Source organism: Oncorhynchus mykiss, chromosome 17 (genome assembly GCF_057628025.1).
Source record: "Oncorhynchus mykiss isolate SJ-2025 chromosome 17, ASM5762802v1, whole genome shotgun sequence".
NCBI lineage: Eukaryota > Metazoa > Chordata > Actinopteri > Salmoniformes > Salmonidae > Oncorhynchus > Oncorhynchus mykiss.
Window position 1 is genome coordinate 14,249,059 of NC_143038.1, and position 27,575 is coordinate 14,276,633.

Consider the following 27,575-nt stretch of genomic DNA (forward strand, 5'->3'; position numbering starts at 1 on the left):
AATACACCAGAAAACTCAAGATGGTATTGACTCCTGGTATGACAGACACTGTGATGTGCTATATCGTGAATTGGATGACTGTGTCAAGGCTAAATTTGTAAATGCTTTCAGAAAAAATAAAGGGCCAAAAGTGGGTAAACCCTTCTGGAATAAGGAACTAGATGTGTTATGTTCACAGATGAGGTTGTCCGAAAAAAAGGTTTCTAAAAATAGGAAATAGAAAAGTTGTAGGGAAGACCTAAGACATTAATTTAAAGCATATCAACATACATTTTATAAAAGATTACAGTGTACAAACCGTAGATTGCATGCATTACAACTGGAGCAGCTACAGACTAACAACCTACAACCTTTTCGGGGTGAGATAAACAAGTTGGGCCCCAAAAAGGTAAAGCAAATTCCCGTGGAAATGGTATTGTAAAATGGAGAACTTCGCTATTAAACTGATATTGTTTTTGGGAAATGGGAAAGCGATATTGCACTTTTATTTTCAGGCATTAACAGCCCTTCTATGTTTGATGATCATATTTTAAAGAAACATGTTCTCGTAAAGATGAGTTGGAGGGGGAAAAGCAACGGAAGTCATACTCCCCTAACCAGTATCTGAATGTCAGTCTTACCCTAGAAGAGGTCAGCAAGGTGGTCGAGGGTGCTAAACCAAAGAAATCTACAGGAATTAATGATTTATCTAATGAAGTTTTGAAGCCACTTAAATTGTTCCAAATACTATTTGAACTCTTCCAGGCTTGTTTTGATAATCTGTATGGAACATAACCATAATCAAGCCTATCCCCAAATCCTCCAAAAACGACCCTAAAATCCCATTGAACTATAGAGGGATAAGTCTCACTAGCAATTGTATTCTTACATTCTAAATAACAGGCTCTCCCACCATCTAGAACTGTCTGGTCAGCTTGCTGATGAACAGAATGGCTTTAGTAAAAGCCAGAGTGTGTATAGACCATATACACTATATAGACAAAAGTATGTGTACACCCCTTCAAATGAGTCGGCTATTTCAGGCACATCCGTTGCTGACAGGTGTATAAAATCAAGCACACAGCCATACAATCTCCATAGACAAACATTGGCAGTAGAATGGCCTTACTGAAGAGCTCAGGGATTTTCAACTTGGCACCGTCATTGGATACCACTTGTCCAACAAGTCAGTTCGTAAAATTTCTGCCCTGCTAGAGCTGCCCCCGGTTAACTGCTGTTAATGTGAAGTGAAAACCTCTAGGAGAAAAAACGTCTCGGCTGCAAAGCCACACAAGCTCACAGAATGGGACAACCGAGTGCTGAAGCGCGTAGCGCATAAAAATCATGTGTCCTTGGTTGCAACACTCACTACTGAGTTCTAAACTCCATGTCCGAGCAGCCACACACAAGTGGTGTAAAGACTCTGGAGCAGTGGAAGCTTGCTGAATTACATGGGCAAATCTGTATTTGGCGGATGCCAGGAGAACGCTACCTGCCCGAATGCATAGTGCCAACTGTAAAGTTTGGTGGAGGAGGAATAATGGTCTGGGGCTGTTTTTCATGTTTCGGGCTAGGCCCCTTAGTTACAGTGAAGGGAAATCTTAACGCTACAGCATACAATTACATCCTAGACGATTCTATGCTTCCAACTTTGTGGCAACAGTTTGGGGTAAGCCCTCTCCTGTTTCAGCATGACAATGCCCCCATGCACAAAGCGAGGTCCATGCAGAAATGGTTTGTAGAGATCGGTGTGGAAGAACTTAACCGGCTTGCACAGAGCCCTGATCTCAACACCTTTGGGATGAATTGGAGCGCCGGCTGCGAACCAGGCCTAATTGCCCAACTTCAGTGCCCGACTTCAATAGCAGCCATGTTCCAACATCTAGTGGAAAGCCTTCCCAGAAGAGTGGAGGCTGTTATAGCAGAAAAGGGGGGACCAACTCTATATTAATGCCCATGATTTTTGAACGAGATGTTCAATGAGAAGATGTCCACATACCTTTGGTCATGTAGTGTATCATTACGAAATGGGTGATGGACATCCACAAATGAATACAAACCATACGAAACGTATTTCGGATGTACTTACAGAATTGCACGAAATGCTCTGAGACCAGGTCGGTGTGTCACAACAAGGCTATGGAAACAGAGAGTGGAGTGACCCTGGACTTCCGATTGGACGGGAACCTCTTCAACATGAAGAGGATCCAAGCTGCCACAAAGCTCAAATCTGAACTCATACTTGAGCTCCAGGACACCGATGATTGCCCTGAAGCGCTTACAAGCCAACCCCACAGCGGCTGTGAGAGCGTATAGCAGAATGTCTGCTAACATCCCAAAAACAGAGGCCCCATGTTAGGTGGTCAACTGAAACAGCCGCGTTCTCCATCTCAGAATCATCACTTGCCATTGTACCACACTTTAAATGTCTTGGAAGCATATCCTCTCGGAAGACTGCAACATCGACCAGGATATCCAGAATCGGGTCAAACAGACCTCATCCTCCTTTGGACAGCTGAGGTAGAGGGCTTTTAACAACAGCAACCCGAACCTGCACACTGAAGTTGCTGTCCACCAGGCAGTGTGTGTATCTACACTGCTTTATGGATGTGAAACATGGACAGTCTACAGCCGACACATTAAACCACTGGAGTCCTTTCACATAAAATACCTCCAACGCATTTTGAAAGGGACCTGGCAGGACCGTGTTCCGCACTCTGATATCCTGCAGACAACCAACAGCATGAGCATTGAGGTGTCCATCGCACGCCAGCTTAGGTGGCTCGGCCATGCCATCCGGATGGCAGAGAATCGACTGCCGCGGAAGATGCTGTATTGACAACTGGGCCGTCGCTCTGCAGATGGGTAGAACAAGTGGCGCAAAAAAAGACTCATGAACATGCTGCACTGGCCTCAATGGGACAGGCCTTTGTGTGCTCTGTCCGTGGCAGAAGGTGTGCATCCCGCAATGGATTAAGCAATCATCACCTGGCCGTGCTGCTGCTCCAGTTTCAACTGTTCTGCCTGTGGCTATGGAACCCTGACCTGTTCACCGGACGTGCTACCTGTCCCAGACCTGCTGTTTTCAACTCTCTAGAGACAGCAGGAGTGGTAGAAATACTCTGAATGATCGACTATGAAAAGCCAACTGATATTTACTCCTGAGGTGCTGACCTGTTGCACCTTCTACAACCACTGTGATTATTATTATTTGACCCTGCTGGTCATCTATGAACATTTGAACATCTTCGCCATGTTCTGTTATAATCTCCACCCGGCACAGCCAGGAGAGGACTGGCCACACCTCAGAGCCTGGTTCCTCTCTAGGTTTCTTCCTAGGTTCTGGCCTTTCTATAGAGTTTTCTATGGAGTTTGGGAGTTTAGGCTGGGTTTCTGTACAGCACTTTGTGACATCAGCTGATGTAAGAAGGGCTTTATAAATATATTTGATTGATTGATTGATTGATCAGCGAACACACAAGCAGTAGAGGAATTCATCATCGGATACGATGAACTACCTTAAGCAAGGAAGTGTGTGTGTGTGTGTGTGTGTGTGCGTGTGTGTTGATGGGTGTTTACTTTTCATTTAAACCTGGTGGTTTGGTGTCTCGACCGGCTGAATAGAGGCAGATATTTCCTCGTTTCTCACACACACAGACACACAAACACACATTCATACACAGAAGCATGTGCACGCAAACTAACACATGCACACACACACACACACACACACACACACACACTGCAAAGTCTTTGTGAGGAAACAAGTCAGAATTTCACACCCACGGCTCAGACAGCTCGTCAGCCCAAGAACTGTGTCACAGTTCCTCCTCCAGTCCAGACACAGCTAATGGAGGAAAATATGAGCCTGTAGAACACACACACATACACACACACACTCACACTTGCAATTACATACACACATGCACACACAGACACAATCCCTCCCCCCTACCCACACACAGTTCTACAGTATATAACATATTCATGTGTAGAGTGTCCATATTTTATGTACTGTATGTGTTGTGTTTGTACAGTGTTAGGTCATGTGCTCAGGGTGCACTGTACTGCAAAGGTGTGTGTGTGTGTGTGTGTGTGTGTGTGTGTGTGTGTGTGTGTGTGTGTGTGTGTGTGTGTGTGTGTGTGTGTGTGTGTGTGTGTGTGTGTGTGTGTGTGTGTGTGTGTGTGTGTGTGTGTGTGTGTGTACTGTACTATATGGAGATGGGACTGCTCAGCAGACTGAATGGAAATGTGCCGTAGGGGCCTGCAGTGCTGGAGCAGATGGGCGGGCCAGCGTGGTGCACCCGCATGCCAGTGTGTGTTTGTGTATGCGTGTATGTGTGTGTGTTTCTGTCCCATCTAGCATGCTATGTAAGGCAGCCTGACATGATGAGGTCTCTCTTGTTATCATGCGACAAGCTAGCGTGTGCGTGCGTACGTGTGTGCGTGTGTCATTCTACCCCACAGAGCATGCTCAGCGAGGCAGCCTGACATCATGGGGTCACCAGAAAGGCCTCTGTTTTGCCATGTGACCAGCTAGAATCGTGTGTGTGTGTGTGTGTGTGTGTGTGTGTGTGTGTGTGTGCGTGCGTGCGTGCGTGTTTCTGTGAGGAATCGGCAGGGAGGGTGCAGAAGTCCACATTTGTTTTTTCAAAGAACTCAGTCTGGCTTTCAACTTACTCTTGAAAGTTGTAATAGTAGAATGCACAAGGTGCAATTTCGAAGTGAGGTAGTGCATCATCAGTTCCTCTTGTCATGTTAGTCATTGCAAACCTTAGAGAAATATTTACAACGTCTCAGAATTGTCCACATCAACTAGCCCATGTCAGCGAACATTTTATTTCGTTTTTTTAGTCCATAGAGATTATTGTCATTTTTTTGTCACTCAAATATCACATAAATACACCTTAAACATGGCATAATGAATAGAATTGCAAGACAATGTGCTTTAAAACTGCTAAATGTTCTTAGCACCCATGACAAAATGTGTAGATATGCAGGAAATAATCTTTAAACACACAAAATTCTCTTTACCAACAAGAGTTGTGTGAACAGTTTGTGTCATGAACAGTGGTTGTGCCCATAGAAATAGATGTGGCGTGCACAGGTGGGGCATGGAATGTTCCCTAATGCTGGAAGGGGGACCCCAAGTGAAAAAGTTAGGGAACCCCTGGTCTAACTATTTAATAAGTTCTGGGGGAAACATATATATATATTTTTTTTTAATTATGCAATTATCTAATAACGCTTAAACTCAGATTTTTTTCATATTCACATGTGTTGTGTTTGAGACTCTATTTTACGTCATCTGAGGTTTTTATGTTGTGCACGCCAACGGTTGAATACAAGGTGGGTGTCATGTTTTGGCTAATTAATGTACTAAAATTGGAATCGAATTTAAATATCAACTTTCAAATGGTACCAAAAGATGATTGGAATTCCACACATCAGAGAATGTTGACTTGAATGGGAATATCTGTTGTTTTAAATTATGCTGTCAATCCTTCATAGGAAACCTATTGAAATCATAGAAATACAGACAATAGAATAGAGATGACCATTCAATTGACATTTCAATGGTGTACCAGCGAAATTGAAGTAGTCTGACGAGTTAGGCCCATTCTATGAGTCTCTCCTTCTATGAATGAAATGACACCCACCCTGTATTCAAGAGCATGTTGTCTCAACCAATGGCAGGCACAATACAACAAACCTCAACACAAAAAGTGCCTTTGTTATACACACACTCACACACTCTCACACACGTTTACAGTAAAGTACACACATGAACGCACACGCATACAGTACACACACACATACTCACACACTCACACATGAATGCACACTCACTACTCACACACACATGTATGGTTGTATGGTACACACTCGAGTGCATGCACATTCGTTTCTCACAGATACAGTGCACAGTTACACTTGAATGCACAGATGAATAGTCATACACTCGCACGCACATAAACACAGCCCCCAGACAGCTGCTGTTGATGTCTCGTGCTTTTTCCTGTGTCCTCCTAACCTCTTCTTCACCCTGTTACAAAGTGGGCTGCAAAATAATCCTCCCTCCCCACTCTCCTTCTCCCTCTCTCCTATGGTCCATGGACGGCAAAATCATCCTCTCTCTCTCTCTCTCTCTCTCTCATATATATCCACACAGTGAGGTGGTGGCGAGAGCTTCAGTATGCATGACTACTTGCTCTCGACACCACCCCCCATTCACTTACATGTGCCTCATGAATATTAAATTGGGGAAAACAGAAGATCAGTATTGCTGTTCGGGTCCTTGTGTCCGTCCATGTCACACCATGGCCCGACATAGACCTATTTTATGAGATCTTTGGTAGCCTCCCACACAGACACCCACACACACATGCAGGAATGCACGCACACAAGCGCACACATACACACCAACCCCCATAGCTGAAACATGGAAACCCTTAAATCAAAGCATCAGCATCAGGCCCTCTTTACCAAGATAACCTCTTTCCTGGGTAACCCCACGGGCCCTGGTTGAAAGTAGTGCACTATATAGGGAATAGGGTGCCATTTGGGACACAGACATTGGGGTTCTCTGGTTTTCTACTCTGATATTTATCAGACTTTTAAAAACATGGCCAAGTCTATATTTGGGAATCAGCCACTCTCACACCCTATTGGTTTCTCACATGTTTTCCCATCATACAAAGTCACCACCTGTGGTCTATTGGTTGACACACCCAGAGGCTCCACCCTCCTGTAATAGCCTGGTTTTGGCCTAGTATACCAAGGGGACTTCTGTAGGCCATATATTCAAGAGCCAGCATGTTTATGTGAGAAGCTACAGAGGCCGACTGTGTATAATTTTTTTTTACAGTATATTGCGTCGCCTTCGAGTTTTTCCTATTCGGAAGTGGAGGAGTTTTGAATTAAGTACACTGAATGCATGGTTTGGGTTGGTGTGTAAAATACAATAAAAAGGAAGTGTCGTTTTTAAAAAAAATCTGCATTTCTCTTTTGGGCAGAGACTTACGAGTTAGTGTCCGTGTATAGTCTCCCTGTAGAGAACATGATGCATATTTTTACTGCACCAGCTCTTGTCGACTGGTCCAAAGACGGATTCAAACAGTCTGTGCAGTGTGTGTGGGGGTGTGTGTGTGACTGTCTTGCGTTTGTGTGAAGGCCAAATCAAACGAAACGTGAACAAGCGTTGCTTCGCGTAAACGCGAGAAAAGTAGACTTGCTTTGTAATTTGAGGTGCATGGCGCTTTTGACGCGGTTGACGCTCACGCTCGTTCGTGTTTCGTTTGATTTGGCCTTGAGGCTACATAAACCTGTCAACACAGCAACCCTACAGCTTGGATGGGCCATCTGGGTTGTCAATAGTACCCTTAGAAACAAACCCCACCCCCCCAAAATCCCTCCATCCCCAACATCAACCCATCTTATCCAGAATCTTTCACTGCAATGCACTCTACGGCTGACACCAGGTGATAGGATTACAGAGATTGGACTCAGCAGGTGAAGGTGTGTGTGTGTCTGTGTATGTGTGTGTGTTTGTGCATGTGTGCTGTCCCAATTCTCCAGGATACACACCATGAATGACAGAGTGGGTAAATTGCCCCTAACCACTGATTCAGGATCAGCCACAGATGATCTGATCCGATATCTGCTGTTATAAGGGGCAATCCCTTTCTCCAGCATGAATAACAGAGGAGGGCCTACCAGTCATTCAAAACAGACAGGTGATAGCCCGATAAATGTTTGTGCTGGGAGACAGTAATATCCTCTTTATAACCCCCCCCCCCCCCCCTCTCTCTCTCTCTTTAATTCTCTCTGTGAGATCTAATAATATTATCCCCTAATCTCTCTCTCTGTCTCTCTATAACAATATCCTGTCATTGTCCTTTCTCTTTCTTGCACGCTCTCCAATAATACTTCCTAAACTCTATCTATCTTTACTGTATTTTCTTTCTCCCAAAATGCATTTTGAGGTTGGATAACTCCATATGGACCGTGGCTCTTTCCCTGTCTCACTCCCTTTCCCCAATCCTATCTCTCTTTCCCTGTCTCGCTCCCTTTCCCCAATCCTATCTCTCTTTCCCTGTCTCACTCCCTTTCCCCAATCCTATCTCTCTTTCCCTGTCTCACTCCCTTTCCCCAATCCTATCTCTCTTTCCCTGGCTCGCTCCCTTTCCCCAATCCTATCTCTCTTTCCCTGTCTCACTCCCTTTCCCCAATCCTATCTCTCTTTCCCTGTCTCACTCCCTTTCCCCAATCCTATCTCTCTTTCCCTAAGTATGTTTTGATGTTTTCCCCTCTTCACTGCTCTCTCTCTCTCTTCCGGTTCTCCCGCTTTCTTCTGTCAGCCCAATGTTTAGATACCTCAGCCCTGTGGTGAAATGCCTCTTCTCCCGCTCTCTCTTTCCCCTCTTTCTCCCCCGTCTCTCTTCCCCTCTCCCCATCACAGGGTGGGGTCCAGTCCAGAACACACTTCCACTAGGCAGAGTCATCCCCCAGAGCGCCATGATCTGTAGTGTTGCGTAATGAGTCCCCCCCCCCTCCCCCCTATGCGTTGTAGTTCCTCCACCCGACTCCACAGATGTTCAATCAGGCCAAGCTGTCCTTCGAGAGTCTTTCCCGTCTCAACCCTCTGATTTATTTGACTGCAGCATTTTGAGATGGGACCAATGGTAACAACATGTAGATGTTTTTGTGTTCAGAACTACTGTTGTAAATGTATGTACTGTACCATACTGTCTATTGGGTTTCTTTGGGGATACATGTGTGATCACTAAATGAAACTAAACCAAAGTTGTTGTTTCTGACATACAACACATGCTGAGCACTGATAGTCACTGAAAGTAAACCTGAGATTGTCACTAGAATTTATACATGTACAGTTTTCACACTCAGTCAAAAAAGGTTGACAATGGTATTGAGACGCTGATTAGCTTTCAATGTACACTAGCCACCCCTTTTAGTGTGTCCACTATATCGGTCCCACCAGAAACGAGCCACGGTGTTTAATCACTTCCACCTCTGTGTTTGGGTTCTAGCTGCGACGTGTGTGTGTGTGTGTGTGTGTTAGACCCCAGCCTTGTGAAAAACGTCAGAGGGGCCCTCAGTGGTTTCTCTGATGTTACTGATACTCCCCCTGTCCTTCATACACCACCCCACCACCACCCACCCTTTGAACTCAGAAAAATAGAGAATTATGCACAGGCACATACAAAGACACACAACACACACTATCCTGTGGGAACAGCTGTGACCTATCATCTCAACAGGGCCCGGCCCCTTTCTCCCTTTCTCCCTGCTTGGAAAACAATACCTTAATGGATCTACCACTCCAAGGCCTCTCAAGTGTTTGGCTGGACTGGTGAGGGTATTCCTGGATGACTGGAATTCATTGTACACCCCCAACCCCACATCCCAACCCACCTCCCATACTCCATCCCAAACACTAAGGTCCAAGGGGGGATGTGGGGTGTAATGAGGGCAAGGAGGAGGGAGCAGGAGGAGGAGGAGGGTGGTGGCATGGCAGAGCGAGAGAGAGAGACTCCTGCAGCATAGCACCCGTTTCAAAATAGCTCACAGCAAATGTACCCTCTTTCCAACCTCTCTCCCCCTTTCCCTCCTTTCTTCCCCAAGCAGTAATGGAAACCACTACTTAACCAGAGCTTGGGACAAACTGGGGCGTTATTGTTGATGAGCGGAGCGACTGAACGGAAAAAAAGGACACAAGAGGGGGCCTGTATCATGTCTGCATTTTGAAGGGGGAGGGAGGGAGGAGGAGGGTGGAGGAGGAGGGTGGAGCGCAGCCAGGACTAGAGGAACGCTAATGATGAAAAGTCCATATGTTCACTGCCCATTGCTGCGCTGGTGAACTGTTGACTCTGTCGGAAAACCAAATAGCAACGCCGGAGAGAAGGTTTCTTTAAGGGAACCTGAGGCATGTGTTGGAGAACTGTGCATCGATTCTTTTTCTACCACTCAAAACCTCAACTTTGATTTAGTGCAGTTTGTTTACTGCTTGTTTACTTGGTAACAAGCACTATTTATTATCGTCACCCAGTATCATCCATCAAAAATGCAAGAAAGAGCATGAAAAGATAAAAACTTAGCGCAATTCAAGAATATTGATAGTAGTTCAGCAAACAACAAAAACAGAGGGGAAAACAGAGGGAGAAACCGTGAACGCAAAAAAGGCAGAAACAGAAATAGACAGAGGAGGAAAAGCTAAGGAGGGAGAGGAGAGCGAAAGAAAAACAAGGGGGTCTCCTGCTCTGCTCCCGGCAAACATGCCACTGTTGATGAGCGGAAAGTAGATGAAAGAGAGAGGGAGAAAGAGAGAGAGAAAGAGAGACAGTATTGTTGACAAGCAGGAGGACGTCTTCCCGAGAAACAACGGCACGTAAATATGTCTGCAAAAGAAAAGAAAACAGCTAGAGACTGACAGACTGAGAGAGAGAACGATAGAGTGGGAGGATAGAGATAGAGAGTTAGAGAGAGTTTTTTCCCTCCAAAGAGTCCCCAAGCCCCTTGATATCCAAAGAGAGAGAAAGAGAAAAAGAAAGAGGTGGGAGAGAAAGAGAGAGAGAGAGAGTACTTTTCCTCCAAATAGACCCCAGGCCCTTTGACATCAAGGCCCCAACTCACAACGCTTGCATCGTAAGAGGGGTGGAACGAGAGAAGAGATGAGAAGAGGAGAAGAAGAGAGAATGTAAGCCAGGCCAGAGAACTCCCAGGAGCAGAGAGAGGAAAGAGACATTGGGAGGGGTTCAACAACTCAATGAATTAGCATGTCATCCGCTTTCACTGGGAAAAAGACAGATCAGTGTTTCTAGTGTGCCAAGTTGACAAGAGTTGACAAGGGAGGAAGGAAAAGAGCTCAGATTAATTGTTTGGACCTGGGTTCAAACACTATTTTCAAATAATTTATTGGTGCTTGTTTGAGCTTGCCTGACATATAATGGACCACTAGAATAACCACAAAACTGCAACCCTCTCTCATCTGGCACTCCAGGCAGGCTAGAGCAAACGCTTAAAGTATTTGAAAGATTTCAAATAGTATTTAAACCCAGGGCTGGAAGTGTTACTGCATTCTTGTGTGATGACTACAAAAAAAGTGAGTGAGTGAATAGAAGCGGAGGCCACTCTCCACACCCTATCATGGGCAAAGAATGTCTCGCACCAAGGGACAGTTTCCCTGTTTGAACAAAGCGTTTTATTTGACTGCTGCGATTTGTCAAGTTCAGTTGAATTTGCCGAGCCCTATCTAACAAACTTAAACCCTTATCTGGGTGCTAGCGCGTCAATGTTTGCATTGTTACTGCAAATTCCTCAACAGGTCTTCCCTGAAAAAAAGAGAAAGAAGACAGAATCATGTAAGGATAAACAAAACCGACGATCTGACTAGCTGTCGACAAGCCTCGAGTATATAAACAGAAACCGTTACATCATCATACTCAGACAAACGCTTTTCAAGGCCTCGCGTATTATCAGAGAGCATGAGAACAACTTGTAGCGGAGAGATATTTTTGACACAGCTAGCTCCCAGGGGGATTGGGCTTTTCTATCTAAATGCACGAGGTGTAGCGTGAGATACGCGCTCGCATTCCAATCAGAACAAGGTCTTGCAAGCCAAGTAGCTGTCCTATCCAGCCGTCTGATTTTAATCTCCACGTCCTTGGCATATTGGCAGCCCACACTACGGGTGAGCGCAGGGTCACACGGCCCGGAACGTCACTCATTTCAAAGGCCATCATCAAGGGGCCCTCCCTCTCCAGCCATCCTCCTCCAACAAGGCCCCCTATTCATCGTCTATGGGCCTGGAGGTGATATGTGCCTTGAATTTCATTGGCAGGGCATTGGTTGTTAAGGCATACTAAGCAACACAGCGATGACATTTATGTTTGTGTTTTCGCACCTGCGGGTAGAGTTGAGTTGTTATGGAGTGTAAATGTATGTTACAGGTGTAGAAAATATATTGATGTGTATGTCGGATTTGACAGGTGTCAGTTTCCAGAGCGCAGATATACAAACTGAATGCTTATGTGTATGTGTGTGTGTGTGCGCATTTGAGGGCATAACACATTTCTACCTCCTACAGTGCTTGGCCCGATGCCAGGAGTACCACTGTTTTTATGGCCATCTGCCAATGTTATCCACTATTATTTTTCACTCACACCTCTAGCGCTCACACCCACATAGTATGCCATTCAGACACACACACACACACACACACACACACACACACACACACACACACACACACACACACACACACACACACAGGGTGCAGTTAAAGGTCACCATCTGATCCAACAAAGAAAGAAAAGTATGCTGGGAGGAAAAATCGCAATCAGTGTTTCATAACTTTATCAACAAAACCTGGCAATGGTCTAAAGAGTGAAAAAAACAAGGTCAGACAAACTAAAACAGAAAGAGGGGGCAAAGAAAAAACGCTGACAGCATAATTGGTGGCCTGAGCTTGGATAATTAAACATGTGAGAACCTCATTGGTCAGAGGACAATTTCTGAGAAAAGGGGGTGGAGCCGGTTATGAGTTAAAGGGTCATGTAGCTGAGGCTGGTTGTGTGTGTGTGTGTGTGTGTTGAGACAGTTGGTCAGCTGATAAAGCCATGCACAACCGTGTCAGTTAGCTTTGCTGCATCGTTTTGATTGATTGGATGTGGGGCAATGGCCCACCTAGCCCTTCTGTTTGCGTCATAGGGCTCAAAGGCCAGGGAAAGTTCCGGAAACCCTCCCTTCCGTTGTCACTGCCTCCCTTCTGTCGTCACTGCCTCCCTTCTGTTGTCACTGCCTCCCTTCCATTGTCACTGCCTCCCTTCCGCTGTCACTGCCTCCCTTCCGCTGTCACTGCCTCCCTTCCGCTGTCACTGCCTCCCTTCCGCTGTCACTGCCTCCCTTCCGCTGTCACTGCCTCCCTTCCGCTGTCACTGCCTCCCTTCCGCTGTCACTGCCTCCCTTCCGCTGTCACTGCCTCCCTTCCGTTGTCACTGCCTCCCTTCCGCTGTCACTGCCTCCCTTCCGTTGTCACTGCCTCCCTTCCGTTGTCACTGCCTCCCTTCCGCTGTCACTGCCTCCCTTCCGCTGTCACTGCCTCCCTTCCGTCGTCACTGCCTCCCTTCCGTCGTCACTGCCTCCCTTCATCTTTCCTGAACTTTATGTGATGTAAACCAAATACCAATGTAAAAAACACTGTCTTTTTACCAAAGCTTTATACAGTGCCTTGCGAAAGTATTCGGCCCCCTTGAACTTCGCAACCTTTTGCCACATTTCAGGCTTCAAACATAAAGATATAAAACTGTATTTTTTTGTGAAGAATCAACAACAAGTGGGACACAATCATGAAGTGGAACGACATTTATTGGATATTTCAAACTTTTTTAACAAATCAAAAACGGAAAAATTGGGCGTGCAAAATTATTCAGCCCCCTTAAGTTAATACTTTGTAGCGCCACCTTTTGCTGCGATTACAGCTGTAAGTCGCTTGGGGTATGTCTCTATCAGTTTTGCACATCGAGAGACTGACATTTTTTCCCATTCCTCCTTGCAAAACAGCTCCAGCTCAGTGAGGTTGGATTGAGAGCATTTGTGAACAGCAGTTTTCAGTTCTTTCCACAGATTCTCGATTGGATTCAGGTCTGGACTTTGACTTGGCCATTCTAACACCTGGATATGTTTATTTTTGAACCATTCCATTGTAGATTTTGCTTTATGTCTTGGATCATTGTCTTGTTGGAAGACAAATCTCCGTCCCAGTCTCAGGTCTTTTGCAGACTCCATCAGGTTTTCTTCCAGAATGGTCCTGTATTTGGCTCCATCCATCTTCCCATCAATTTTAACCATCTTCCCTGTCCCTGCTGAAGAAAAGCAGGCCCAAACCATGATGCTGCCACCACCATGTTTGACAGTGGGGATGGTGTGTTCAGCTGTGTTGCTTTTACGCCAAACATAACGTTTTGCATTGTTGCCAAAATTGTTTCATCTGACCAGAGCACCTTCTTCCACATGTTTGGTGTGTCTCCCAGGTGGCTTGTGGCAAACTTTAAACAACACTTTTTATGGATATCTTTAAGAAATGGCTTTCTTCTTGCCACTCTTCCATAAAGGCCAGATTTGTGCAATATACAACTGATTGTTGTCCTATGGACAGAGTCTCCCACCTCAGCTGTAGATCTCTGCAGTTCATCCAGAGTGATCATGGGCCTCTTGGCTGCATCTCTGATCAGTCTTCTCCTTGTATGAGCTGAAAGTTTAGAGGGACGGCCAGGTCTTGGTAGATTTGCAGTGGTCTGATACTCCTTCCATTTCAATATTATCGCTTGCACAGTGCTCCTTGGGATGTTTAAAGCTTGGAAATCTTTTTGTATCCAAATCCGGCTTTAAACTTCTTCACAACAGTATCTCGGACCTGCCTGGTGTGTTCCTTGTTCTTCATGATACTCTCTGCGCTTTTAACGGACCTCTGAGACTATCACAGTGCAGGTGCATTTATACGGAGACTTGATTACACACAGGTGGATTGTATTTATCATCATTAGTCATTTAGGTCAACATTGGATCGTTCAGAGATCCTCACTGAACTTCTGGAGAGAGTTTGCTGCACTGAAAGTAAAGGGGCTGAATAATTTTGCACGCCCAATTTTTCAGATTTTGATTTGTTAAAAAAGTTTGAAATATCCAATAAATGTTGTTCCACTTCATGATTGTGTCCCACTTGTTGTTGATTCTTCACAAAAAAATACAGTTTTATATCTTTATGTTTGAAGCCTGAAATGTGGCAAAAGGTCGCAAAGTTCAAGGGGGCCGAATACTTTCGCAAGGCACTGTAGATAGACTAATATGCATTTAAACTTTCAGTTTAGCAAACCAATGGCAGAGGCTGAATTCCACAAATGTTATCAATGTGTTTCTAGTCTTCATGCCCGACTCTCATGTACAGTGGGGCAAAAAAGTATTTAGTCAGCCACCAATTGTGCAAGTTTTCCCACTTAAAAAGATGAGAGAGGTCTGTAATTTTCATCATAGGTACAATTCAACTATGACAGACAAAATTAGAAAAAAAATTCCAGAAAATCACATTGTAGGATTTTTAATGAATTTATTTGCAAATTATGGTGGAAAATAAGTATTTGGTCACCTACAAACAAGCAAGATTTCTGGCTCTCACAGACCTGTAACTTTTTCTTTAAGAGGCTCCTCTGTCCTCCACTCGTTACCTGTATTTATGGCACCTGTTTGAACTTGTTATCAGTATAAAAGACACCTGTCCACAACCTCAAACAGTCACACTCCAAACTCCACTATGGCCAAGACCAAAGAGCTGTCAAAGGAAACCAGAAAAAGAATTGTAGACCAGCACCAGGCTGAGAAGACTGAATCTGCAATAGGTGACCAGCTTGGTTTGAAGAAATCAACTGTGGGAGCAATTATTAGGAAATGGAAGACATACAAGACCCCTGATAATCCCCCTCGATCTGGGGCTCCACGCAAGATCTCACCCTGTGGGGTCAAAATGATCACAAGAACGGTGGGCAAAAATTCCAGAACCACACGGGGGGACATAGTGAATGACCTGCAGAGAGCTGGGACCAAATAAACAAAGCCTACCATCAGTAACACACTACGCTGCCAGGGACTCAAATCCTGCAGTGCCAGACGTGTCCCCCTACTTAAGCCAGTACATGTCCAGGCCCGTCTGAAGTCTGCTAGAGAGCATTTGGATGATCCAGAAGATGATTGGGAGAATGTCATATGGTCAGATGAAACCAAAATATAACTTTTTGGTAAAAACTCAACTCGTCGTGTTTGGAGGACAAAGAATGCTGAGTTGCATCCAAAGAACATCATACCTACAGTGAAGCATGGGGGTGGAAACATCATGCTTTGGGGCTGTTTTTCTGCAAAGGGACCAGGATGACTGATCCGTGTAAAGGAAAGAATGAATGGGGCCATGTATCGTGAGATTTTGAGTGAAAACCTCCTTCCATCAGAAAGGAAATTGAAGATGAAATGTGGCTGGGTCTTTCAGCATGACAATGATCCCAAACACACCGCCAGGGCAACAAAGGAGTGGCTTCGTAAGAAACATTTCAAGGTCCTGGAGTGGCCTAGCCAGTCTCCAGATCTCAACCCCATAGAAAATCTTTGGAGGGAGTTGAAAGTCCGTGTTGCCCAGCAACAGCCCCAAAACGTCACTGCTCTAGAGGAGATCTGCATGGAGGAATGGGACAAAATACCAGCAACAGTGTGTGAAAACCTTGTGAAGACTTACAGAAAACATTTGACCTCTGTCATTGCCAACAAAGGGTATATAACAAAGTATTGAGATAAACTTTTGTTATTGACCAAATACTTATTTTCCACCATAATTTGCAAATAAATTAATTAAAAATCCTACAATGTGATTTTCTAGATTTTTTTTTCTCTAATTTTGTCTGTCATAGTTGAAGTGTACCTATGATGAAAATCACAGGCCTCTCTCAAATTTTTAAGTGGGAGAACTTGCACAATTGGTGGCTAACTAAATACTTTTTTGCCCCACTGCATATAGGAAAGGGTTACATTTTTGGCCAAGTCAGTAAGCATGCTTTGCTTCTAAACTATGGTGTAGAAGGGACGATGACAAAGCATTCTCTGGAACCTTCTGGAATTGCAACATCAGGTTGAGTAACTTCTTCTTTTGTTTCCTAACAGCGAAATGCAATTGAGTCAGTGCCTCAGGTCTCTAGCAGTTTCACTTGAATTACATCCATGTACACACAACTGTCTACTTGTCACAGAGACTGTGGGCCTATATCAACACAGACACATGGTAGCATTTTAAAAGTTGCAGGCTACTCCGTTAAAAGTCATTGTCATAATTTTTCTAGACAGACGTAACATTCCGTGCACAGTTACAGAAAACCATGTATGCACGAATGGAGCCTCCTCAGAGAAGGAAGGGGAGGACCATCCTCCTCAGTGAATTTCATAAAAATACAAATTGTGAAACATTAAAAAAGTTTTCCTTTTTAGATAAAACTTTACTAAATATATTGACGTCACCAAAGAATTGATTAAAACACACTGTTTTGCAATGAAGGTCTACAGTAGCCTCAGCAGCACTCTGTATGGTAGCACCATGGTGTAGTCGGAGGACAGCATACTTCCGCCCTCCTCTTGGTACATTGACTTCAATACAAAACCTAGGAGGCTCATGGTTGTCACCCCCTTACATAGACTTACACAGTAATTATTACAATTTACGGACAAACTATCAGAGCTCTTGCAGCATTAACTGACATGTTGTCCACCCTAGTATCAGATTATTAATCTAGTACTTAATACATAAACTATAGCTAGCTAGCGCTGCAATGGAGGAGAGAGAGAGAGAGAGAGAGAGAGAGAGATGGAGCTAGCTGGTTTCGCCTACTCAAACACTCAGATCAAACAGAGAGGGATGCTATGTTGGCTAGCTGGCTATGGCTATCCAACACTGGAACTCTTCCAAGTCAAATTAAGCTTTTGGTTTTATTAATTTATTGCCACCGGGAACTGCCTGTGTAACTGCTAAACTGCTTGCAGACTGTACTGCATGATTGTAGTGGGTTTACTAACATGTTTGTTCTAGTAGCTATGTTGACGATGACGTTGCTAACTTTGTTAGCTAATTTGGTGACAACAATGTAGGCTGTGTGTAGTGGTTAGCCGTTATGATATGAAGGTTCAGCTTGGAACGTTTTTTTTTTGTTGCCTGGTCACAGAAAACTGATGTGTTGTGCACTGAAGTCCACAAGCAAAGGGAAAAGGTGAGAGGAGGAGAGCAAGCAAATTCAAGAAGGAATTATACAATAAGCAAAATGTTCATGCTGTTTGTATGTGGCTGCTATATAAGTGAATCAGGGGTGTATTCATTCCGCCGATTCTGTTGAAAAACATTTCTTAAATGGAAGCAAACGAAACAGAACGAAACAGGGATAAACATACCTGAATTTGTCCAATAGAAACTCTTGTTTGCAACTGTTGGACTAATGATTACACCCTAGATCAGCTAGATGCAGGCAAGAGTGTGCAAGGCGGTATTGAATGTGTCACTGTCTGTCACCTTGATTACTTACATTTTTCTCTCGACCTGTGCACCTACGTTGTAAACTTTCATTCATAGGCTAGTTTTAGCAACCTCATGATGAGTATAGGGAAAATGTGAGTATCATGTAGTAGCATAAACCTATCAATGTTATATTGAACTGGGTGAAAGGAATATTAATGACAGTCATCCAATATGCTGTAATAGAAATAAGGCCATGCTCATAAAAACAATTATTGTCCTCCCTCATCTTAAATCTCACCTACCAGGCTCTGTCACAGCCGGCCGCGACTGGGAGACCCATGGGGCGGCGCACAGGGATGTTCTTCTCCCATCGCGCACTAGTGACTCCTGTGGCGGGCCAGGTGCAATGCACGCTGACATTGGTGCGGCTGGCTTCCGGGTTAAGCGGGCATTGTGTCATGAAGCAGGGTGGCTTGGTTGGGTTGTGTTTCAGAGGACGCATGGCTCTCGACCTTCGCCTCTCCTGAGTCCGTACAGGAGTTGCAGCGATGGGACAAGACTGTAACTACCAATTGGATTCAACGAAAAAGGGATAAAATCTATATCTTTTAAACATATTCAAATATGGCCTATTACGAAATGTTGTCTCAGCAAGAAAAACTCAATGTCCAAATGGATTTGCCTACCTGAAAGAATTTGACCTACAGGTGTGTCTGTGTTGGTTAATATGGTAACACAGCCAAGTGTAATACTTGACAGCGCTAACATTTTGCTCATTGGCTTCAGGGCATGTTAGAGCATGTTAGCTGTTTCAAAGGCACAAAAAAGATTGTTAGCCAAGGCTACTTTTGCTACAGTTGGTCACTAAGCTAGCTCCAGCATTAGCTTAGCTTGCTCAAGCTCAGCTAGCTCAATCTAGGTTACCTAGATGTAGTGCATTAGCATATGAGAAGCACATGTTCTCGTCGATTCACTAAGCATGGAGACACAAGTGTCTGTTCATACCAGGAAATGTAGGCTAGGCTACACAAGAAAGAAGACAGAGACAAAAAAAAAGGGTTTGATCAGTGCCTGTTGTCTGGTAACTCTGGGAGCGATTTCACTCACTCCAAACCCCCGCCTGTCCTTTTGGTGTACTAGCATGTGAATCCTCCTACGCCCTACTCCCCACCCAACGACCTTCATGCACCCACGCACATAACCCAGCCGTTACCTGGCAACCCAGCTCCTGCATGGAACACCTCGTTGCCATGTCAACAGAACGCAATTCACGTGCAAGTGGGGTGTTTCCTGCTTGCAGTTATTGTCAAGGGGCGGGAAACAAACCTCCAACTGCAGTTTGATCTCTAGACGTTCTTACGAGGCTGATGAGGGTCGCATGGGGATGTTGTCAACACACCGCCACACCAGAAAATCCCCCAGATGACTCATATTTCCTAGGTCTCAGTGGAGCAATCAGTGTTGACAACTAGCAATTTGTCTAAGTCCCTTTCTGACATTCATTGTCAAGACATTTTGAATTATTGGTGTCTTACACATTTTGAGGAATAAAAATAACCCTGGCTTCCCTGTAGACATGAACTTGTGTCTCATCTAGTTACCCTTTCACTTCTACCTACATGAAAGGCACTTGTTTCTCAATCCCTGCTGGGAAGAATTTCACTACACTAAAATATGCGCACAGAGCCTCTCGCTCAAAGGTTCTCAAAGGGTTGGCGGCTCTCTAACGGTTGTCCTGGCAACCACCCTCCATTGACTCTGTATTGGCATTACTTCCAGGGCACGCCTCAGAACTCTTTCCTACATGCCATATCAGGGGGTAACCTAGCACTCTCACGGTCAAGCTATCAATGTTTATCCCTTCGCTAACTTCCAACAATAGTGTGATGGATGAGCAGGTAAACAAAGTATGCTATACTCCAAAACGTTTGGATTTGAAATCAAACAATGACTAAGAGGGTAGAGTGCAGACGGTCAGCTTTAATGTGATGGTATTTTCATCCATGTCAGGTGAACCGTGTAGAAATTACAGCCCTTTTTGTATAGAGTATTGAGACAAATTCACTTAGTGCATTCGGAAAGTATTCAGACCCTTGACTTTTTCCACATTTCGTTACGTTACAGCCTTATTCTAAAATGTATTAAATCGTTTTTCCCCCTCAAATCTACAAACAATTCCCCATAATGACAAAATAAAATGTTTGAAAATGTATTAAAAATAAAAAACTGAAATATCACATTTACATAAGTATTCGGACCCTTTACTCAGTACTTTGTTGAAGCACCTTTGGCAGCGATGACGGCATTGAGTCTTTTTGGGTATGACGCTACAAGCTTTGCACATCTGTATTTGGGGAGTTTCTCCCATTCTTCTCTGCAGATCCTCTCAAGCTATGTCATGTTGGATGGGGAGCTTTGCTGCACAGCTATTTTCAGGTCTCTCCAGAGATGTTAGATCGGGTTCAAGTCCAGGCTCTGGCTGGACATTCAGAGACTTGGCCCGAAGCCACTCCTGCGTTGTCTTGGCTGTGTGCTTAGGGTTGTTGTGCTGTTGGAAGGTGAACCTTCGCCCCACTCTGAGGTCCTGAGCACTCTGGAGCAAGTTTTCATCAAGGATCTCTCTGAACTTTTCTACGTTCGTTTTTGCCTCGATCCTGACTAGTCTCCCAGTCCCTGCCGCTGAAAAACATCCTAACAGCATGATGCTGCCACCACCATGCTTCACTGTAGGGATGGTGCCAGGTTTCCTCCAGACGTGACGCTTGGCATTCAGGCCAAAGAGTTCAATCTTGGTTTCATCAGACCAGAGAATATTGTTTCTCATGGTCTGAGAGTCTTTAGGTGTCTTTTGGCAAACTCCAAGTGAGCTGTCATGTGCCTTTTACTGAAGAGTGGTTTCCGTTTGGCCACTCTACCATAAAGGCCTGATTGGTAGATTGCTGCGGAGGTGGTTGTCCTCCTGGAAGGTTCTCCTATCTCCACAGAGGAACTCTGGTGCTCTGTCGGGTTCTTGTTCACCTCCCTAACCAAGGCCCTTCTCCCCTGATTGCTCAGTTTGGCCGGGCAGCCAAAGAGTCTTGGTGGTTCCAAACTTCTTCCGTTGAGGAATGATGGAGGCCACTGTGTTCTTGGGGACCTTCAATGCTGCAGAAATGCGTTGGTACCCTTCCCCAGATCTGTGCCTCAACACAATCCTGTCTCGGAGCTCTACAGACAATTCCTTCAACCTCATGACTTGGTTTTTGCTATGACATGCACTGTCAACTGTGGGACTTTATATAGACAGTTGTGTGCCTTTTCAAAGCATGTCCTATCAATTGAATTTACCACAAGTGGACTCATATCAAGATGTAGAAACATTTCAAGTATGATCAATGGACACAGGATGCACCTGAGCTCAATTTCGAGTCTCATAGCAAAGGGTCTGAATACTTATGTAAATAAGTTTCTTCAAATGTCTAAAAAAAACTATTTTCGCATTGTCGTTATAGGGTATTGTGTGTAGATTGCTGAGGGTTTTTATTTATTTAACACATTTTAGAATAAGGCTGTAACGTAACAAAATGTGGAAAAAGTCAAGGGGTCTGAATACTTTCCAAGGCACTGTATATGTGTATTACAGTAATAAAAAGTGAAGTATTTGGTCCCATATTTATAGCACGCAATGACTACATCAAGCTTGTGACACATTTGTTGGATGCATTTGCTTTTTGTTTTGGCTGTGTTTCAGATGATTTTGTGCCCAATAGTACATTATTTACCATTAATTTCTATGTCATTATGTCATCATTCTATGTCACTTTTATTCTAAATAAGAATAGAATATGTTTATAAACACTTCTACGTGAATCTAGATGCTACTATGATTATGGGTAAGCCTGAATGAATAGGGAATAATGACAAAGTTACAGACGCACAAATATCACACCCCCCCCCCTCCCAAACAAATTGCTAACCACTGTTATTATAATGGTGAGAGCATTCTTGGAGGTATCATATTTGTGTGTCTGTAACTTTCTCACTCATCATTATTCACGATTCATTCAGGAATTGGTTGTGATGTTCTACAAAATTTCCCAAAGATGAGTCTGTCTTTAATGCTCAAGTGACATTAAAGTGTGTGAGAGCCTACCCAATCTCCACATCCAAAGTCAAGTCACAGAGTTTAACTGGGGATTAACCTTATAACGCTGAGGGATAACGCCATGGGGAAAAAACCCTAAGGAGGTAGCAGCTCACTGGCGCATACTTTCTATCCAAAGCTTGTGTTTACACAATTCCGTACCGAACAGGGAGATACTCACTGACAACTGATATATGACAGCTAGGTTATAAAACAGGCCGAAATAGGGAGGTACTATCTGAAGTTGTCCGTTCATTTTTGTTTTCTGTTGCTCAACATTTTGAAACGTTTTATCTGCCCTAATTAATATGAGCCCTTTGCAGTAATCACTTCATCTTTGTACTGAATGTGTTGGACAGCAGTTGTATAACAGCCCACACAAACACAACTATCTGTCTGTTTATGTAGCTTGTAAATCAATGGGGTATGCTATGTAACAATGCTGTGGCCACCCCATGGCAACATCAGCTTGGGACGACCTCACCATGCAACAGACAAACGAGAGAGAGAGAGAGAGAGAGAGAGAGAGAGAGAGAGAGAGAGGGCAGAAAGGGAAGCTCAAATAAGTCATTACCGAGACCAAAGTGTTGTTAAATTATTGATGTCATTCCGTGAACCTCTTGCCCCTAGTCATCTCTCTGGGGTGTTATGTCACCCACTACGCTGGGCCGGGGGGGGGGGGGGGGGGGGGTGTCAAACATCGACGTCAGGCCCGGGATCGAAAAAACAACACATTAATTGATTTGTTAATCAGCTTTGTGTCAATTTAATTCAGGAGGGCTGCGAATTAGCGAAGATAGATTAGCTACGAGGAAGAGAGTGAGGGATGATGCACGGTGGAAAAGAGGGAAAGAGCGTGTCTTGCTTTGAATATTTGGCCCACTCGCAATTCGCTTCTGATCCCCACTTTCCTCGTCCCCTACCCTCCCTCTAATCTCCCCCGCCTCTCCCCCAACCATCACATTGGCAAAACAAACACGGTTACAGTCGGAAGCTTCAAAGCTCTCGCGCCTCAGATAAAGGCATCAAAAGAGAGTTATTTTCTTTTCAGATGTAAATTGGGTTTTCAGGCGGCGGACAGAGGCGGCGCTTCTTTGCGCTTGTGTGCAAAAATAAACATGTTTCCACGGTGTCACAATTATTCATTGGCACACACACTCTCTCTCTACACCAGCTGAGGAGGATGTGAGGGGCTTTTTGTTTCCTTATTTGGGGATGGGGTGAGGGGGTGGGGGGTAACTTGACGGACGGGGGTGGATTAGTCAAGCTTTCACAATGGGCTGATAGGATTATGGGGGGTGCGGGGGAAAACAACACTTGTTTGCTGAAGGGGCAGTATCTAGTTCAGCTCATTTGTAATGGGAGTCAGGGGTGTGTGTGTGTGTGTGTGTGTGTGTGTGTGTGTGTGTGTGTGTGTGTGTGTGTGTGTGCAAATGCAAATGTAAAACCCACGTGCCCCAAAGAAGGTAGCGAGGGTGCAGCCTGTAACCAAAAGACATCCATAACCATTGATAAAGGCCTTATTTTAGGAACCATCATTGCTAGCATAGCATAACTGCTTTAAGTCCAGGGTAACCTAGCTTACGCTATTCATTTGTGTGCATAAAAAAACTCCATAGGATGCTCATGCTAATTGATACAACGCAACGTAGCACAGACTACTCACATTGAATAGTCAAAATAGTCACACCGAATTGTAATATAGGGAAGTCGCATGGAATTGTAAGCCAGAATAGGGATGAACAGTCACGTAGTCATGGAGGCTCACAATATATGATAATCAGGATAGTCACACAGAATAGCAATACAGGATAATCATAGAGAATTGTCAGAACAGTCGCATTGGCTCGTCCTATAGAATAGTCAAAGTAGCCACAAATGTTGGTCAGACATAATAGCATATAGTCGTGTTGGCTTGCCGCGTGTAATAGTCAGACCGACTCACGCCACAGCATCTGTCACTGCTCTCCTGTAACATGCACTCCGCGGCCCTCTCTCCGATGACAACGTGGCGAGCGCTCGGCAGGGCATGCTCCGATCCGTGTAACCCTGGCCATGTGGAAAGGGATATCGACTCAGTTGCCCTTTCCTTGTCAGGGGTGAGGGAGTTGTCCCCCCAGTCCCTCTTCCAGTTCATTCACCCTCATTGGCAACAGAAACCCAGAAGAAAGTGGACTATTTGACTATTTTTACATTGGGCTCATCTTTTTGTTTGATGGGCAGCATGGAGCCATTTTCAAAGGGCTGTTTGACAAACAGCAGCAGTGGACTGTGGGATCTAATACCAAGTCGTAGAAGGCCAGGAACATGGAGCCAGTGAGAAGACACAGCTGTGAGATACTCCATCAAAGGACTACTGTATAGTGTTACTGTTGATGCTCAACCAGTCCAATATCAAAATATGCCAATTCCTCGGGTTCTCAGTATCACACACGCATACTGGCATGAAAATACACGCATACGGTCTACCTCTAGATTGGCTACACCATCTGTGTTTGTGACACAACGAACCAGGCCTCAAATTAGCTTAATCTCACCATGGAGATCAGGATATGGGTTAGTCTCAGGCTAACGCTAATTGTGGTTCGCTACGCAGCTGCGTATACCCCATTCTGGGAGAATAGCCAAGACTGACTGGGACTCTAAGCACAGAAAACAATGAAAGAATGTCACATTTAGCTGAATATGAACGTTTGACTTTTGACTAAAGCGAGTAAGGCTGAATACCACGGATCAAAATGTGGAGTCAGCGTTCTCAAAGAAGTATGTGGAAATACAGCAGCAGGGATATAGCTAAGTTGTTTTGAAAAGGAAAATAATGTTGCCACAAATGTTCACTCAGGAGAATAAAGTTCAAATGCAGCAGTTGTACTGACTCACTTTTGGTCTTTTAGAGGAAGAATCTGCCTAGCAACCATCAATTTTAGTTGTATTTCTCAAAATCATTGCTCTGAATCTAGATAAATTGGTCAAAGTCAAATAGCCTAACTGGTTGAATACAAGGCAAGAATAATTAATGTTTTAAGAATGTTGACCAAATGTTCAAAGAACATTGACCTTTGACCTCTTCTCACTACCTTACTTATTTGTCTTGTTACAATGTATTCAATTCAATATATTGGAACAAAAATGCAACCTATAGCATCGACACCAAATCCACCACTACACCACGCAATTAAAATCCCCATTTGGGTATTGTTGTAACACAGAAGTGGACCTTCTTGCTCAATCTTCCATCCTTTTTGGGAGAGAGGTGTGTGTGTGTGTGTGTGGGTGCTCGTGCATGTGTGTGGGTTTGAAGGGGGTGCAGTAGAGATGAACTCCGTAGAGATGAACTCCCGCAGATGTTTGAGCTCATTCAAGTCACAGAGAGAGAGAGAGAGAGAGAGAGAGTGGGTGGTGCCTACACATGCCGAGACCTCAGTCAGCCGAGTCACACAACAAAGACAGGAGAGGAAGAAAAGAGGAAGAAGGAAAAACAGACCCCCCCCCCCCCCCCCCCCCCCCACTTCTCTCGCTCTCTCTCTCTATTGGTGCTGTCGACATCAGACTAGGGAAGGAGGGAGGGAAGGGAGAAGAGGGCAGCGAGTGCAGATTGCATCATAAGAGGGCTCGTCTCTTTCATTCGGAGGTTGCCGGCCCCCAGCCATGTAAACAGGAAACAAAAAAAGGGCTGATGATGAATCTGAGAGGGAGGGAGGGAGGGAGGGAGGGAGGGAGGGAGGGAGGGAGGGAGGGAGGGAGGGAGAGAAAAAAAGGCGAGTGCCTTTCATCATCTCAGAACTTGGGAGGGAGGGATAGAGGGAAGTGAGGAGAAGGGAGGAGGAGGGAGAGACAAAGTAGGTGCGGTTCAGAATGTTTCCAATACCTTCCGTTCCCGAACATGCCCAGAAAACATTGCCTCGGGGCCCCCTTACGAAGTATCCCTGTCCTCCGTAACATGCAACAAAGACTTCAAAGCCTCTGAACATGATATCTACTTTACGAGCTCTGTGTATTTTTAACACGATACTTCTGTATATTTCTTATATACTGCATACATAATGTATCAGAAAGGAGTTTCACCCACCACACAAGTCCTGTGCTTTTTCTGCAACACCTCAAGGCTATGAAATAAGAGATTTGAGATATGAGATAGTAATGAATGTGTTTTGATTTCAATTTTCCTCAATAGGGGTTTGGTTACATGAGGAAGTAAAGTGCGGTTAACATAGCAACAAGCCCTTAGCTTTGCCTTTTCCCTCCTCAAGGTTGTCTGTAGCGCTCGCATGGGTCTGGAGGATGAAAGCCAGAAGGGTTGCATGGCAAGACAGCACAAAAAGGCTAGTTTACATATGGACGTGGACACCAACACGACTGAACAATGCACTTGATGGCGCTGTAGAGACTACAGGGGTTGCTTAAATAACATCAACATTTGTAGGAAAAAATAATCATTTCGGGGCAACTTGTTTTTCCACCTCAGCTTCAGTTGTGAGAGTCTAGTGAAATCGGATATTGTGGAGGTTAACTGTTGTTAAGGAGGAAGTGAAATGCTGGTGGAAACGTCTGAATTCCAGAGTGCACTTTTCAGCCTGGAGCAACAGTGCCCCCTGGGGTTGGTGTACAGTACTACCGTCTGACCTGCAAGGGCCTCAAATGAGGTTTGTAAGCAGACATAAAGAATGATACGATGTTGCACCTGAAGAGGAGTATACTTTCGGAACAATGGAATGTTTGTATAAATGTTTGCATGTGTATCTGTGTGTGAGCATGCATGCAGAATTGGTGTGTGTGTGTGTGTGTGTGTGTGTGTGTGTGTGTGTGTGTGTGTGTGTGTGTGTGTGTGTGTGTGTGCGTGTGTGCGTGTGTGCGTGTGTGCGTGTGTGTGTGTGTGTGTGTGAGCCAAGGTTGTATTCATTAGGACACACAATGCAAAAATAATTAACACGAAAAACAAAAATGTGCATTTCTTATTGGACCAATCCAAAAGTCCCTCCCTGTTTCAATCAGTTTTCTTCTGACTGGCCCAGGTCTGCTATCAGATATTCTCCTCAAATGACAAGATTGGAATCCTTTGAAGGGCACAGCTGTACAGTTTAGCACGCATAGGCATTCTCCACCCATATCATGAATTTACGGTGTCCATACTAAGACAGCCTCAGACTGACTCATGTACTGTTGAGGCTGAGACTGACCTTATATGGACACTGTATTCGTGCAAAGAAAATATGAGTGAAGGATGCTGGTAAATGCGATTTTATGTAATTATTAACCCATAATTCCTTGTACTCCTGTATTTAACTCTTGTATTGTCCATGTTTTGTTTTAATTGTGTTGCTGTGTTTTTGCCCCTTGGCTAGGCCGTTATTGTAAACCAGCACTGGTTCTAGGTTTACTGGCCTATTTAAGGAATGAAAATGCGTAGATTAACCCTAA